The sequence below is a fragment of the Hippopotamus amphibius genome, chromosome 15 (assembly GCF_030028045.1).
Source record: "Hippopotamus amphibius kiboko isolate mHipAmp2 chromosome 15, mHipAmp2.hap2, whole genome shotgun sequence".
Lineage (NCBI taxonomy): Eukaryota > Metazoa > Chordata > Mammalia > Artiodactyla > Hippopotamidae > Hippopotamus > Hippopotamus amphibius.
This window is the reverse complement of record NC_080200.1, coordinates 23127121-23145838: the sequence shown is the minus strand read 5'-3', so window position 1 is coordinate 23145838 and position 18718 is coordinate 23127121.

Genomic DNA, 18718 nt, shown 5'->3' with positions numbered 1-18718 from the left:
AATAATGTCTTTCTGAATTTAAAGTATATCTTGTAGAAATTATTTAGGTATTATTAGAAATAGTGGATGGGTTATAATTATCCAGATTTTTGTGTGGTTCTAAATTGTATACCTTCATGAAATCCCACAATGGTGAATCAACATTAATAGACAGAAAAATAGGAAAATAGATAGACCAATATTTTGAGAGATAAATAAAAATTATTACTAGTGTATATACTTTGAGCTTGGATTCAGATTGAAGATGGGTTTACTTTTGTTGATCAAGCATGCTATAGATAGTTTAGTGTCAAAATGAGATCTAATTCTAGGTCTACCACTTACTAGAAATGTGAACTAGGATTAGTGAATTTAACACTCTAAGCCTATGTAGTATAAATAAGCAAATGATAACTACAATAAAATATAATTTCATGCCTGTTAGAATGGCTGTTATCAAAGGACAAAGATAACAAGTTTTGTTAAACATGTGGAGAAAAGGAAACAATTTTTCACCGTTTGTGGGAATATAAATTGATATAGCCACTATGGAAAGTAGTATGAAGATTTCTCAAAAAATTAAAAATAGAATTGCCATATGATCCAGCAATCCAATTTATAGGTATATACAAAGGAAATGAATTAATATTAGGATTATCTTTCCTTGTGTGATTATTGCAGCATTATTCACAATAACTAAGTGCCCATCAATGTACAAATGGATTTTTAAAATGTGAAATATATGTTTCTCACTAAAATATTATACAGCCTTAAAAAGGAAATACTTCCATTTGCAACAACACGGATGAACTTGGAGAACATCATGCTAAGTAAAATAAGCCAGGCACAGAAAAACAAATATTGCTTGAATATACTTTTATCTGGAATCTAAAATAGTCAAGCTTATAGAAGCAGAGAGTAAAATAGCTAAGGGGAATGAGAAATGGAGAGAGTTGTGTTAAAGGCTGCAAAATTTCCATTATGCAAGATGAATACTTTCTGGAGATTTAATGCAGAGCAATAGAAATACAGTAAACAGTAGACTATTGTATACTTCGCATGTGATAAGAGAGTAAATATTAAGTAATTTAACCAGAAATAAAAAGGTAACTATGTGGGTTGAACTACAATTAGACTGATTTGATCATTATTTCTGAATGTGTACATATATAAAAACATTAACTTGTATGCCTTAAATATATACAAATTTATTTGTCAATTACACCTCAATAAAGCTGGAAGAAAACAGGAGTTATTACAAAATTGTATGAGAAAATGTATATTGAATACATAGCATGTGACTTGCATAAGTTATCACTGAACAGTAGCTGTGATATTCACCATCTTCATCACAACGTCAATATAAGCATATCATTTTCATCCACTGTCATCTATAAATTTCTCAGCAGTATCATTGACAAAAATATTCTTTTATACATTCTTATATGATTTTGACAAAGCATCCTAGGTTACAAATATTTCATAGGAATTTTAGTGATATGTATGGAAGTTAAAAATGAAATGCAAAAATTAGACACAGAACACAGTCCAATTAGCACAGTTTCTGTTTGGGAAAAAAGCTGGATAACTGTAATACATCTGCTATATCTAAGAATACCTGAAAAATTTGCACAACATGTTCTGCAAATTTAGAAAATATATTATTGCCTCAGATATGTCTCAACATTAACCATTATTATTTTACCTTTATTAGAAGTTTCATGTTATATTTTTGTATAAAATCAAGACAAGAAATTTCATTGGAAATAACAGATTCATATAAGTTGAAATTGAGTAAACAACAATAAGTTTACCCTGGAACCATGTAACTACTGTGCTTGTAGGAAACACACACATACATCCAAGTAAGAAATGGAAAATTTTGCCCTCTACAATCATTATTGAGGATCTGGACTCTTATATGTTAGCTTTATTCATCAAATTTCATGTGAGCCCATCAAATGTCTACCCCAATATGATGATTCTACTTAACCTCTTACAAAGATCCTCATTTCCCTTCCCATTCAGACACCACATGTATGAAATGCTTTCTGTAGTAAAAAGTGAAGCAACTCCCACTTAAAATTCACTTAAAATTTTCTAATTCTGGACTTGATGAACTTTCACATAGATTACATCACCCATTTCCTAAACTGATCACCTTTAATCTAGAATGATTTTATTCCTGACAGTAATGCATACTACCAAAAGTACTATTGCAATAGAATGAACAGCTATGTGATTACATCATATGCTTCCATGGAAACAGCTCTACTCCTAGAGAATATAATTTATGCTACCTACACCATATTAAATAATTCTCCATTTAGCTGAAATTATCTCTATTTCCATAGCATTTTGACAGGCTCTGGATACAATGTATCTTCCTTTCCTCTATAAATACTATTCATTTTTCAAATTCAGTGGTTTTTCTGAAAATATCTTGCTTCAGTTATAGACAAACACATTCTTCTCACATTTGAATTTTCCTTTGCATTTATATAAATTCTGCTGTATATTTTCTCACATAGAATAATTATTTTTAAGGTGATCATATTTTCATTAATATGATATCATTTAGTATATATCTTAGTGTTATTTACCATACATTCAGAAAAGAAGTTTATGAATAATGTCAACTATTGACTATAATATTAATTTCACTATGTTTCACTAGTATTTCACAATAGATTATTAAGATTAACATCCATTCTCTCTGGAGTTTTTAAATAATTTATGTATTATAATTTAGAAAGACTTTCTTGTCTTAATGTACAGAGTGTTTAAGCAATTCATTCATATTTAGTTGCACACAAACAGATATAGGATCTTTTAAACCCATTTCAATTAAGTTCTTTTTTTCCCAATTTTCTGGTTACTGAAATGCCTTAATGTACCAATGTATCAATTGATTATGCTAGCTCTTTATAAAAAGTAATTCTTAATTCTAATTAAAATTCTGTTAAGAACTTGTAGAAGAGTCTTAACTCTTATGTAATAAATAAAAATAAGAATACAATTAGAACTTGTGCTTTTTATTATCTTCCCACTTTACAACATCATTGAATTGGATAGCTGATGGTAGTTCTACAATCATCATATGGTCAAAGTTATTTTTCTAAGCAAACTTTGAATATTTTACAACCAAATGTATATATTCATCTCTCATCCCTGCACTTGACATTTTAGATAATTTCATGAAGACCCAGCAGCAACCAACATTCCTGGACTTCTTTAACTGAAGGTTAAGTATAACACTTATTTTGTGTGTGTATTCACCTGGGAAAGTTCACTGAGACTTCAGTAGTGTAGATTAAGCCACTAATAGCTCAGATTGGCTTTAGGCCAAGAATGAGGAAAGAGTTCTGATAATGTCTTTAGATAGTTTTACAGATGTGTTAAGGGTCAAATTTGTGTGGAAAGAAACAAATATATTTATTCAAATTCTTCCAATGTTTTTATGACCCTAAAGTTTTATGGAGTCATATTTTTTTATGTTATTCAGTAAGTGCATAAAATGCCAGAATACCTCTTTCTATTGTGCTTCACTTGTTGCACTTCAAAAATGCTGTGTTTTTTACAATTTGAAGTTTTGCAGCAACCCTGTGTTGAACAGTCTATCAGTACCATGTTTCCAATAGTATTTGCTCACTTTGTGTCTGTGTCAAATTTTGGTAATTCTTACAATATTATATACCTACAGCAGCCAAAAGATTATGACTCCCCGAAGGCTCAAATGATGGTTAGATTTTTCAGCAATAAAGTATTTTTATTAAGATATGTACATTTTTAGACATAATGCTACCACACACTTAACTGAATATAGTATAGTGTAAACATAAGTTTTATATGCACTAAGAAACCAAAAAATTCATATGATTTTTTATTGCCATATTTGATTTATTGCAGTGACCTGGAACCAAATTTGCAGTATCTGTGAGGCATGCATGTAATATGAAAACACTATAATTTATTTGCCAGTTTGGAATATACTGACTATGAAATTGAATATATTAAAATGGAATGTGATACATTTAACATGAACACAAGAAGAAATTCTTAAAACTTCACACAACTTGGGTGTAATATTTAATTTGGTTTTGATATTACTTATTTTCAAGTTGTTTTACATTATGCTGGAAATTACCATTAATTATAAAATACTTTTTAAAATTTTATAATAGGTAATAAAGTGGTAGTAATGTTCTCTTTGGTGGGATAGTGTTTAGATAATATGCAATCATGTATTTTTTATTACAGATAATGTCTTAAATGTTCTTAGATTTCCTGTGGTCTGAGTATTTGCATTAATGATTTGTTTTTCTTGGTATCTGGTACTACTAACTTTTTGATATATATATAACATAAAATTTATCATTTTAACAACTTCAATTGTACAATTTAGTGATATTAAGTACATCTACATTTTTGTGCAATCATCTCCACCATCCATTCCTAGAACGCTTTCATTATCCCAATATGAAATGTCTCACCCTAAAAACAGTAACGTTCTATTCTTTCCTCCACACAGCCCTGCTAACCATGATTCTTTCTGTCTTAATAAATCTATTTATTGCATGTACCTCATAAATGGAGAGTCATACAATATTTTTCCTTTTGTGTCTGACATTTCATTTCAATAAGTGTTCTCAGGGTTCATCTATTTTGTAGCATGTATCAGAATTTTATCTACTTTTAAGGTCAAATACTATTTGACTTTATGGATATATCCCATTTTCTTTATGCATCCATCCTCCTTTAGGCATTTAGGGATTTTTTTTACTTTCTCTTTATGAAGAATTATGTTGCTATGAACATTGGTGTATAAATATCTCTTCAACTTCCTGACTTCAATTATTTTTATATATACCTAGAAGCATAGTTGTTGGATCATATGGTTATTCTATGGTAAACTTTTAGAGGAATTGCCATACTGATTTTCATACCTCCTTACCAACTGTCCAACTGGAAATGGACAAAGATTTCAATTTCTCCACAACTTACCAACAATTGCTATTTCTATTTTTTTTCTTTATTTCCTTTTTTTTTTTTTTTTTTTTTTTTTAATAATAGCTCTCTCTCTGAAGTGTTATTCCATTGTGGCTTTGGTATGGATTTCCTTAATGACTAGCAATGTTAGCCATCTTACCATGTGCTTATCAGATATTTCTATACATTCCTTGGGAAAATGTATTGTCTGTGCTTTTGGCGTCACATCTAAAAAAATCATAGGTAAGCTCAATATAATAAAGATTTTCTTTATTTCTTTGAAGAGTTTTATTGTTATTTATGTTTTTAAAGATCCTTATTGGAATATAATTGCTTTACACTGTTGTGCCAGTTTTTGAGGTACAAAGTGAAACAGCTGTATTTATACATATATCCCCTTCCTCCTGTGACTCCTTTCCACCCTCCCGATCCCAGCCCGTTAAGTCATTCCCTATCATCTAGTTTATCTCCCTATGTTATCTAGCAACTTCCCACTAGCTAGCTATTTTACATTTGGTGGTGTATATATGTCAATGCTACTCTCTAACTTCGTCCCAGCTTCCCCTTTGCCCCCCACCCCGTGTCCATTCTCTACATTTGCATCTTCATTCTTGCCCTGTCACTGGGTTCATCACTACCATTTTTTTAGATTCCATACATATGAGTTACCATATGTTTGGCTCTTATTTTTAAGGCTTTAATCCATTTTGAGTTACTTTTTGAATATTACATAGATGGTGGTTTCACTTTATTCTTTTGCATGGTGACATTCAGTTTTCTTAGCAAGATTTGTTGAAAATTGTTCTTTCCTAACTGAATAGTCTTGGCAGCCTTGCTGAAAATCACATGATCATCCATGTGAGGATTCCTTTCTGGATTCTCTATTCTTCTTAATTCATGTATTTGTCTCTTTGTAAGTATCACACTACTTTAATTTAGTTAGTTTTGCAGTGAGATTTAAAATCAGAAAGAATGAATTTTCCAACTTTGTTCTTTTTAAAAATTGTTCTGCTGTTTGAAGGCCCATTGAGATTGAATATTAATTTTAGAATATGCTTCCCTATTTTGTAGAAAAGGTCATCGTGACTTTGATAAGAATTGCATCAACTCTGTAGATATCTTTGGATATTCCTATTACCTTAAGAATATTATATTCCAATCCATGAACATGGAATAAAAAGATATTTATAAATCCTTTAATTCGATAATGTTTTATAGATTTCAATGTGTAAGAATTTCATCTTCTTGGTTGGGATTTTCCAAAGTATTTATTTATTTATTTATTTTTGATGCTGTGGTAGATGAGATTGTTTTCTGAATTTTCTTTTAACATATTTATTGTTAGGTTAAATAAATACAACTAACTTTTGATGTTTATTTTGTATCCTACAACTTTGCTGACTATGTTTATTGGCTCTAATAACTTGTGTGTGTGTGTTTGTGTGTGTGTGTGTTTGTGTGATATTTAGGAATTTTTACTATAATATAATGTCATCAATAAATAGATAATTTTACTTATTTCTTTCAATTTGGATACCTTTTGATTCATTAGCCTAATTGCTCTAGCTAGAACTCTCAACACTATGTTGAACAGAGTAGGTGGAAGTGGGCATCTTTGACTTGTTTCTGTACTTAAGGGAAACACTTTCAGTTTTTCACAATTAAGTACAAAGCTAACTATGCATTTTTCATGTGAATCCTTTATATGTTGAGGGATTTTCTTTTCTAGTACCAGTGTGTTGAGTGATTTTGTCACTGAAGGGTGTTAAATCCTGTAAAACCTTTTTATCTACACTAATTTTGAGTGTCATTTACTTTTTCTCCTGCTTGTTCAGTTAAGGTAGGCATTAGGTATGTTTATTTTCATATGGGGAATATTTCCAGTATTTCATTATTAAATCCAATAAGATCATTGTGTATAATCCTTTTGATATACTGATGAATTGTGTGCTGTTATTTTGTTGAGAACTTTGTGTTAAAGCCCATACCCATATTGATAACTTTTCTTCTAGTATCTTTTTCTGAATTTGCATAAGGGAAATTCTGGCCTCACAGAATGAAATAGGAAGTGTTACCTCATCTTTTGTTTTTGGGAAGATATAGAAAATGATTGATGTTAATCCTGCTTTATATGATTGTTAAAATTAATTGGTGAGATTATCTGGCTTACAGACACTCTTTGTTGAGAAGTCTTAATTACTAATTTAATCTACTTACTAATTAGAGGTCTAGTCAAATTTTGTATTCACAGTTCAATCTTGGTAGGGTGTGTGTTTTTAAGAATTTGACATTTTAATCTAGGTTAGGCAAATATGTGATGTGTGATTATTCCTAGTATACTTTGATTTTATTTATTTTTTGTAAAATTTATAACATTGTACAGAGTCATTTCTGATTTTAGTATTTGAGATTTTTTTTTCTTAGTCAGCTAGTCCCTATCTGCAAATCAATCAATGTGATACAACACAATAACAAATTGAAGAATAAAACCCATATGATTATTTCAGTAGATGCAGAAAATCTTTGGATAAAATTCAAAGTCCATTTATGACAAAAAATCTCTAGAAAGTGAGCATAGAGGGAACATACCTCAACATAATAAAGACTGTATATGACATACCCACAGCTAACATCATATTCAAAGGTGAAAAGCTGAAAACATTTCTTCTAAGATCAGGAACAAGACAAGAATGCCCACTCTTACCACTTTTATTCAACATAGTTTTGGAAGTACCAGCCATAGCAATCAGAGAAGGAAAATAAATAAAGTGAATCCACATTGGAAAAAGAAATAAAACTGTCACTGTTTGCAGATGACATGATACTACAGGTAGACAATCCTAACAAAGCCACCAGAAAATTACTAAAGCTCATCTATGAATTAAATAAAATGGTAGGATACAAAATTAATATGCAGAAATCTATTTCATTGTTATGCACTAACAAGAAGTATGAGAAAAAGAAATGGAAACAATCCCATTTACCCTCATCAAAAATAATAAAATACTTATGAATAAACCTAACAAGGAGGCAAAAGACTCCAAAAAGTACAAGACACTGATATAAGAATTTGAAGATGACACAAACAGATGGAAAGATATACCATATTCTTGCATTGGAAGAATCAATATTGTCTAAATGACCATACTACACAAAGCAATCTATCCATTCAATACATTCCCTATCAGAATACCAATTAGATTTTTCACAGAACTAGAACCAATAATTTTAAAATTTATGTGGAAACATTAAAATTATGAAAACCCCCAAAAATCTTGAGAAAGAACAGACCTGGAGGCCTCATGCTCCCTAACTTCAGACTATACTACAAAGCTACAATAATCAAAACAGTGTTTTACTAGTATAAAATAGACTCATAGATCAATGGAAGAGGATAAAGAGCCCCAAAATAAACCCACACACTTATGGTCAAATGATCTTTTAAGAGGCAAGAATACATTAATACAATGGAGAAAAGACAGTCTCTTCAATCAGTGGTGTTGGGAAAACTGGACAGCTATATGTAAAAGAATGAAATTAGAATATTCTCTAACACCATATACCAAAAAAAAAAAAAAAAAAAAAAAAAAAGGATTAAAGGCCTAAATGTAAAACCAGGTACTCTAAAACTCCTAGAGCAAAACATAGGGATAAATCACAGCAATATTTTTTTGGGATCAGTTTCTTACAGTATAGGAAATAAAAGCAAAAATCAGCAAATAAGAACTAATTAAAGTTAAAAGCTTTTGCACATCAAAAGAAACAATCAACTAAATGAAAAGACAACCTACTGAGTGGGAGAAAATATTTGCATATGATATGACCCATAAGGGATTAATATCCAACATATATAAACAGGTCATACAAGTCAACATTAAATAAGCAAACAAACCAACAACCTAATTAAAAAGTGGGCAGAAGAGGGGTAGGAGTCAAGAAGGCAAAATAGGAAGATGCAGAATTTGTCTCTCTGCACAAGTACATCAAGAACACTTCTACAAATGGCACAGTTCTCACAACACCTGCTGAACATTAATGGAAGACTTTGGATACCTAAAAGGACAAGAAAAATCCCCACACAACTGGGTAGGATGAAAGGAAAAAAAAAAAAAAAAACAGAAAAGAGTAGAAAGGAAGGGACTAGCACCACCAGCAGGAAGCTAAAGATGAGGAGATTCACACACTCAGAAAAATCCCCTCATGGTAGGGAAATCAGCTGGACAGAAAGGGACCTTCGGCGGATTGGAAGGGAATGTAGTGGCTGGTCTGTGGAAGGCAAGACAAAGTAAGAACTGAGTGCATGGTCCATGCCTCAGCCCTGCACACCCGTCTGACTCATGTGTCTCCTGTAGCAGAGTGGTGCTGAGTTCTGGAAAGTGAGGTTTGGAGCACTGACCCAGGGAGGTAATAACTGTGGACTGTGAAAAGACATCCTGAAAGGACAGGAGTAAAGAGCTCCATAACTCGGAAAGTTTTCAGAAGAAGCCCAGGCCACCACAGATGCAAAGCACCACTGTTGAGAGGCACACAAGGGGTGAAGACACCAACAAAAACCCCTCCCCTTCCCAACAGACTTCTGCCTTGCAGGTACTGGGAGGGGCAACCCTCTGAGAGTCTCACCTGCACCTCAAGCTAAGGAGTCCTGAGCACTGCCACAGTCTCCTCAGAATTCAGCCCTGAGTGCCCCAGACTGAGACAGGAATCTGCCTATGCTGGCAGGGGTTGAGTGATAAAGATTGGGTTAGGCAAGAAGATTGGGAAAGAGGACAAATGTTGGTTATGAAGAGACAACCTGAGAATTGAGAATGAGGAGCTCTGCAATCAGGAATGCTCCTAGATGAAGCATGGTCTGTCTTGGAAATGAGGCACCATTGTTGAGTGGCATGCAATGGGCAGGGCTGCCAACACCCCAACACTCCAGACCCTGCCTCTGTGGGCACTGGGAGGGACTCCCACCAGAGTGAGCATTCCCCAGTCTGTTTCAACTTTCTGCCAGTCTCTGCCACCACAGGCACTACATGTACATCCCAATTGTGGCCACCTTATCCCCCCACAGACTGACAAAGTAAGTTTGCCCCAATCAGCCACTGTTTTTGCACCCCCTTGCCTGGGCAGGGAACAGATGCCTCCGAGTGCCCCATGTGCACAGGTGGGGCCAAAACGAAAGCTGAGCCCCGGGGCAGTGCCACTAAAGAAGAGAAACAGAAATCATTCCTTGCAGCTGCATAAACTGTGGAATAAATCCCCACAATTGGCTTGATAAATCTTGTGTCTGTGGAATAACTGAATGGACAAGTGCTCCACAAATGAGACTGGTCTAGCTTTAGCAGCTGTGGGCTTTGGGGGCAAGTACATATAAGAGTTGGGCCACATCAGAGTCTGAGCTGCCATCACAGTGCATGCAGCGGATCCAGAGAGCTACCTAGAGGTATTGGAGGGCCTCTTGGGGAGGCAGGGATGGCTGTGGCTCACTTTAGGGGCAAGGACACTGACAATGGAAGCCCCAGGAAAATGTTCTTATTACTATCATTCTTTTATTTTTCTTTCACTTTGTTCAGTTGTTTTATTTCTTATATTTTATTTAATTATTACTTTTTAAAATTTTAATATATTTTTCATTTTTCTATTTTACTTTTTTGATGTTTTGTGGTATTTTTCTTTTTGTTCTCTGTTTTGTTTAGTTTTTATCATTTTTAATGTTTTTCTCTGTTTTATGTTTTATTTGCTTTTTTGTTTTAGTTTGCTTTCTATTTTTGTTTTTGTTTTTTTTATATTTTGTTTTTGTTAGTTTAGTCTTTAGAGATTGTTTTATTTTTGAATTCTCTGATTGTTCTTTTGTTTTTTATTTTTTCTTCTTTGTTCATTTTGTTCTTGTTTAGTTGTTGTAGTTGCATTTTGTTTATGTTTTTGCTATTTGTCTTCGGTTGTGTCTTTCTGTTTGTTTTCTTCCCACCCCCCTGTTTTTTTCCCATGCCAGGGGTTGGGCCTGGGCATCCAGGGTGGGAGTACTGAGTCCAGGATGCTTGTCCTCCAGAGAATCCCTGGTCCCAAGGAATATTAATAATCATGCACTCTCCCATAGGTTTCAGTCATGACACCAAGACCCAGCTCCACCCAACTGCCCGGACACTCCAATGCTGGGTGCCTCACACCAAACAACAGGCAAGACAGGAACACAGACCCACCCATCAGCAGACAGGCTGCCTAAAGTTGTACTAAGCTCACAGACACTCCAAAACTTACCTCCTGACATGGCCCTGTGTATCAGAGGGACAGGACTCATTTTGACCCACCAGGGAACAGCCACCAGTCCCTCCCACAAACAAGCCTGCACAAGCCACATGACAAACCTCATACACTAAGGGGCAGACAGTAGAAGTAAGGGGAATGGTGAACGCTGCAGCCAGCGGTAAGGAGACTACATAATAAGTTAGACAAAATGAGATGACAGAGAAATATGTTGTAGTTGAAGGAGCAAGATAAAAAAAAACAAGACCAAATAAATGAAGAGGAAATAGGCAATCTCCCTGGAAGAAAAGTCAGAGTAATTATAGTAAAGATGATCCAAGATTTCAGAAATAGAATGGAGGCACAGATCAAGAAGATACAAGAAACATTTAACAAGGACAAATAACTAAAAAACAAACAAGCAGTGATGAACAACACAATAACTGAAATGAAAACTACACTAGAAGGAATCAATAGCAGAATAACTGAGGCATAAGAATGGATAAGTGAGCTGGAAGATAGAATGGTGGAGATAGCTGCCAAGGAGCAGAATAAAGAAAACAGAATGCAAAGAAATCAGGGCAGTCTCAGAGACCCCTGGGACAACATTAAATGCACCAATATTCAAATGATAAAGGTCCCAGAAGAAGAAGAGAAATAGAAAAGGTCTAAGAAAACATTTGTAGAGGTTATAGTTGAAAAATTCCCTAACAGGGAAAAGGAAATAGGCATCCAAGTACAGGAAGCACAGAGAGTCCCATACAAGATAAACCTAAGGGGAAACACACTGAGACACATATAAATCAAACAAAAAAAATTAAAGAAAAAATATTAAAAGCATCATGAGAAAAGCAAGAAATAACATACAAGGGAACCCCATAAGGTTATCAGCTGATTTTTCAGCTGAAACTCTGCAGCCCAGAAGGGAGTGGCAGGATATATTTAAAATGATCAAAGGAAAAACCTACAACCAAGATTATTTTAATGAGCAAGAATCTCATTCAGATTTGATGGAGAAAACAAAAGCTTTACAATCAAGCAAAAGCTAAGAGAATTCAGCACCACCAAACTAGCTCTACAACAAATGCTAAAGGAACTTCTTTAGATGAGAAACACAAGAAAGGAAAAAAATCTACAAGAACAAATGCAAAACAATTAAGAAAATGGTAATAGGAACATACATATCTATAGTTACCTTAAATGTAAATGGATTATGCTCCAACCAAAAGATACAGACTGGCTGAAAGGATACAAAAAATAAAAAAGACCTATATATATGTTGTCTACAAGAGACCCACTTCAGACCTAGGGACACATACAAACCAAAAGGGAGTTGATGGAAAAAGATATTCCATTCAAATGGAACTCAAAAGAAGGCTGGAGTAGCAATACTCATATCAGAAAAAATAGAGTATAAAATAAAGATTGTTACAAGAGATAAGAAACAACACTACATAATGATGAGGATCCATCCAAGAAGATATAATAATTGCAGATATTTATGCACCCAACATAGAAGCATCTCAATACATAAGGCAGATGCTAACAGCTGCAAAATGGGAAATTGACGTTAAGTAATAGTAGGGGATTTTAACACTCCACTTACACCAATGGATAGAGCATCCAAAAAGTAAATAAATAAGGAAACACAAGATTTAAATGACACAATAGATCAGGTAGATTTCAGATATTTATAGGACATTCCTTGCAAAAGCAGTAAAATACACTTTCTTCTCAAGCGCACACAGCACATTCTCCAGGATAGAAAACATCTTAGGTCACAAATCAAGCCTCAGTAAATTTAAGAAAATTGAAATTGTATCACACACCTTTCCTGACTACAACATTAGGAGATGAGAAATAAATCACAAGGAAAAAAATTGTAAAAATCACAAACACATGGAGGCTAAACAATATGCTACTAAATGTCTGACTGATAATTGAAGAATCCAAACAGCAAATTAAAAAAAAAAAACAAAAACAAAACAAAAAAAAACAAAAACAACAACAACAACAAAAATCCTAGAAACAAATGACAGTGAAAATAAAAGACCCAAAACTTGTGAGATCAGCAAAAGCAGGTCTGAGGCAAGTTTATAGCAATATAATCCTACATCAAGAAACAAGAAACATTTAAAATAAACAACCTAACCTTACACCTAAAGTAAAAAGAGGTAGAAGAACACATCAAACAAATGCTAGTAGAAAGAAAGAAATCATAAAGATCAGAGCAGAAATAGATGAAATAGAAATGAAGAAAACAATTGCAAAGATCAATGAAACTAAAAGCTGATTCTTTGAGAAGATAAAAAAAGGTTGATAAACCTTTACCCAGACTCATCAAGAAAAAAAAAGGAAATAAATCAACAAAACCAGAAATGAAAAAGGAGGAGTTACAATGGACATCATAGAAATACCAAGGATCATAAGAGACTACTATAAGCAACTCTATGCCAATAAAATGGACAGCTTAGAAGAAAGGGACTAATTTGTAGAAAATCACAACTTTCCAAGCCTGAACCAGAAGGAAATAAATAATATAAACATAAATATAAAAATAAATAAATAAACCAATCACAAGTAATGAAATTGAAACTGTGATAAAAATCTTCCAAAAAACAAAAGTCCAGGACCAGATGGCTTCACAAGTGAATTCTATCAAACATTTAGAAGAAAGCTAACACTTAATCTTCTCAAACTCTTCCAAAAAATTGCAGTAACATTAACTCCCAAACTCATTCTAAGAAGCCACCATCACCCTGATACCAAAAATAAAAGAAGAAATTACACAAAAAGAAAATACAGACCAATACCACTAATGAACATATTTCCAAAATCCTCAACAAAATAGTAGCAAACAGAATCCAACAACACATTAAAAGCATCATATACCATGATCAAGTGGGATTTATCCCAGTGATGCAAGGATTCTTCAGTATATGCAAATCAATCAATGTGATAAAGCATATTAACAAATTGAAGGATAAAAACCATATGAGCACCTCAACAGATGTAGAAAAAGCTCCTGACAAAATTCAACACCCATTTATCATAAAACCTCTCCAGAAAGTGGGCATAGAAGGAATCTATTTCAACAAAGGCCATATATGACAAACCTGCAGCAAACATCATCCTTAATGGTGAAAAAATGACAGCATTAACTTTAAGATCAGGAACAAGACAAAGATGTCCATTCTCACCACTTTTATTCAACATAGTTTTGTAAGTCTTAGTCATGGCATCAGAGAAGAAAAAGAAATAAAAGGAATCCAAATAGGAAAAGAAGAAGTAAAACTTTCACTGTATACAAATGATATGATAATATACATAGAAATCCTAAAGATGCTACTAGTAAACTACTAGATCTAATCAATGAATTTAGTAAAGTTGCAGGATACAAAATTAATAGAAAAACAGCTCTTGCATTCCTATGCACTAACAACAAAAGATCAGAAAGAGAGATTAAAGAAACAATCCCATTTACCATCACTTCATAAAGAATAAAATACCTAGGAATAAACCTACCTAAGGAGAGAAAAAACCTGTACTCAGAATACTATAAGATACTGATGAAAGAAATCAAAAATGACACAAATGCAGAGATATACCATGTTCTTAGACTGGAAGAATCAATATTGTCAAGATGACTACATTGCCCAAAGCACTCTCCAGATTCAATGCAATCCCTATCAAATTACCAATGGCATTTTCCACAGAATTATAACAAAAAATTACAATTTGTATGGGAACACAAAAGATCTGAATAGCCAAAGCAATCTTGTGAAAGAAAAACAGAGCTGGGAGAATCAGGCTCTCTGAATTCAGACTATACTACAAAGCTACAGTCATCAAAACAGTGTCATACTGGCAGAAAAATAGATATATAGATCAATAGAACAGGATTGAAAGCCCAGAGATAAACCCACACACCCATGGCCACCTTATCTGACAAAGGAGGTGAGAATATACAATGGAGAAAAGACAGTCTCTTTAAGAAGTGGTGCTTGGAAAACTGTACAGCTACAAGTTAAAAAAAATGCAATTAGAACATTCCTTAACACCATAACAGAAATAAACTCACAATGGATTAAAGACCTAAATGTAAGGCTAAACAGACAGTAAAAAAATTCTTGGAGGAAAACATAGACAGGGCACTCTTTGATATAATTTGCAGCAAGATCTTTTTTGACCCACCTCCCAGAGTAATAAAAATTAAAAATACAAACAAACAAACAAAAACAAATGGGACCTAATGAAAATTAAAAGCTTTTGCATAGCAAAGGAAACCATAAACAAGATGAAAAGACAACCCCTCAGAATGGGAGAAAATATTTGCAAATGAAAGAACTGACAAGGGATTAATCTCCAAAATATACAAGGACCACATGCAACTCAATATCAAAAAAAACAAGCAACGCAATCAAAACATGGAGGGAATACCTAAATAGACATTTCTCCAAAGAAGATACACAGATGGCCAAGAGGCACATGAAAAGATGCTCAACATCACCAATCATCAGGAGAATGCAAATTAAAAGCACAAGATATCCATTCACATCTGTCAGAATATCTATCTTAAAAAAAAAAAAAACAGGTAACAAATACTGTTGAGGATGTAAAGAAACTGAACCTACATACACTGTTGGTGGGAATGTAAGTTAGTGCAGTCATTGTGGAAATCACTATGGAGGTTCCTCAAAAAACTAACAATTGAAATACCATATGACCCAGAAATCCCACCCCTGGGTATATATACACAATGATATACTGCTCAGCCATAAAAAAAAAAAAAAAAAAGTGAAATTTTGCCATTTGCAGCAACATGAATGTATTTGGAAGCTATTATTTTAAGGAAAATAAATCAGACAGAGAAAGGCAAAAACTGTATGTCATCACTTATATGTGCAATCTAAAAAATACCCTGGTGACTATAACAAAAAAAAGCCAACTCACAACTATAGAGAAGAAACTAGTGGTTACCAGTAGGGAAGGATAGAGGGGCAGTACAGGGATGGAGGAGTGGAAGGCTCAAGGATGTTTTGTACAACTCACAACATATACTCAATATGAAAAGTAACCTTTAAAATTATATAAAAATATAAAAGAATTAATAAAAAACTTACAGCAATCATAAAATATGACACTGGTAATAATAGAGAAACATAGAAAAATGGGACAAAATTAAGAGTCTAAAAATAAACCCTCAAAGGATCAATTAGTACTTGACAACCATTTCAAGAATACTCAATTATAAGAGGAAGGTTTCTTCAATATACGGTGTTGGGAAAATTGGTTGCCCCATATTGAAGAACAAAACTGGACCCCTAAGTTACACAAGTCATAGAAATTAACTCAACATGGATCAAAGATTTAAGCATAACACTCCAAACCATAAAATCCTAGGAAAAAACAAAGAAAAATAGTCCTTTGTTTTTCGCAGAGTTTCCTGTATGACACCTAAAGGTCATGTGACAAAAGCAAAAGTAAATGTGTTAACTATATGAAATTAAAAAGCATATGCACAAAAAAAAAAAAAAAAACAATCAACAAAATGAAAGGCAACCTACAGAATGGGAGAACATATTTGCAAATCAACTGTAACTGATAATTACAGCCTTAATATCCAAAACACATAAACAATTCACACAACTCAATAGCATAAAATAAACCAATCCATTAAAAAATTGGCAGAGGAACTGAATAGGTCTTTTTTTTAAAAAATAACATACAAATGACCATCAGGTATAGGAAATGATACTTAACATAACTAATCATTAGGGAAATGCAAAACCATAAGAACATATCACTTCACACTTGTTTGAATGGCTATCATCAAAAAGATACAAGATAACAAGTGTTGGCAAGGATGTAGAAACAGAGGAAGCCTTGTGCTGTGCCTCCGGGAACGTAAATTGGTTCAGTCCCTATGAAAAACAATATGGAAGTTCCTCTAAAATTAAAAATAGAATCATATTATGTTCCAGCAATCTCACATTGGGTATATATCCAGAGAAAATGAAAACAGGATCTCAAAAAGATATCTGTCTTCCCATGTTCATCACAGCATTATAGAAACAAGAATGTCTGTCAATAAATAAATAACAAAGAGATTGTGTGTTTGTGTGTGTGTATGTATAAATATGTCATTCAGTCCTTAGAATGGATATCCAGCCATTGTTTAAGAAAACTTTCAAGAAACTTGAGGACATTACACTAGGTGATATACGTCAGACATAGAAAGATAAATACCATAAGCTATTACTTATATATGGAATTTAAAAAGCTAAACTTGTATAGAGCATAAAATGATGGTGACCAGAGGCTAGAGAAAGGAAGAAATAAGGAGAAGTTGTTCAAAGGGTACAAACTTCCAGGTATAAGAGGAATAAGTTCTAGGAATCTATCATACACCATGGTGATTATAGCTAGTAATACTGCATTATATACTTGAAAGTTCTAAGTAGAATTTAAGTATTCTCACCACAAAAAAGGAAATGGTTTTTGGTGATGGGACAGAGGTGTTAGCTAACACTTGGTTGGTAATGATTTTTTAGTATATAAGTGCATCACATCAACATCTCATGCATCTTAAACTTACACAATATGTCAATTTTATTTCAATGAATTTGGAAAAATGTGTAGCTTATGATACAACTAACATAAACATTGTTATCTTCAGTCTATTTGAACTTCTCCTAGTGATACTTACAGTAGTTTGTATCCCTGAATACCATACTCCTAATTTATACCTTCCCTCTCCCTTTCCCCTTTGGGAACCATTAGTTTTTTCTCTATGTTTGTGAGTCTGTTTCTGTTTTTATATATATTTATTTGTATTATTTTTCAGTCTCCACATATGAGTGATATCAGATAATATTTATCTTTCTCTGACTGACTTACTTCACCTAGTATGATAGTCTCGAGGTCTATCCACGTTGTTGCACACGGAAGTATTTCATTCTTTTATGACTGAGAGATTTTCCGTTATATATGTATATATATATATATATATATATATATATATATATATACGCTATATACCATATCTTGTTAAACAAATCACCTGTTGATGGGCACTCACTTGGGTTGTTTCCATGTCTTGGCTAATGTAAATAGTGTTGCTATAAACATTGGGGTGCATGTATCTGTTTGAATTAGAGCTTTCTCCTTTCCAGATATGTGCACGGGAGTGGGGTTGCTGAAATTTTTAGGGATATTCTTATAAAGTATTGTGTTCCTGCTTCTAGAAAAGGATGAGTACTGTAGTCCCCACCTGCTTATCTGAGATTTCACTTCCTGTAGTTTTAGTTACCAAAGTCAACATGGTCTGAAATGTGCAGAAGCAAGCAATTTATGTTTTGAATTTTGAGAGACCTCATTCACACAACTTTTCCACAGCATATTGACATAATTGTTCTATTTCTTTGTTCATTGTTCTTAATCTCTTACTGTGACTAATTTATACATTATACTTTATTGTCACTACTCATAGAGAGGAAAAAACATCATATTTAGGGTTCAG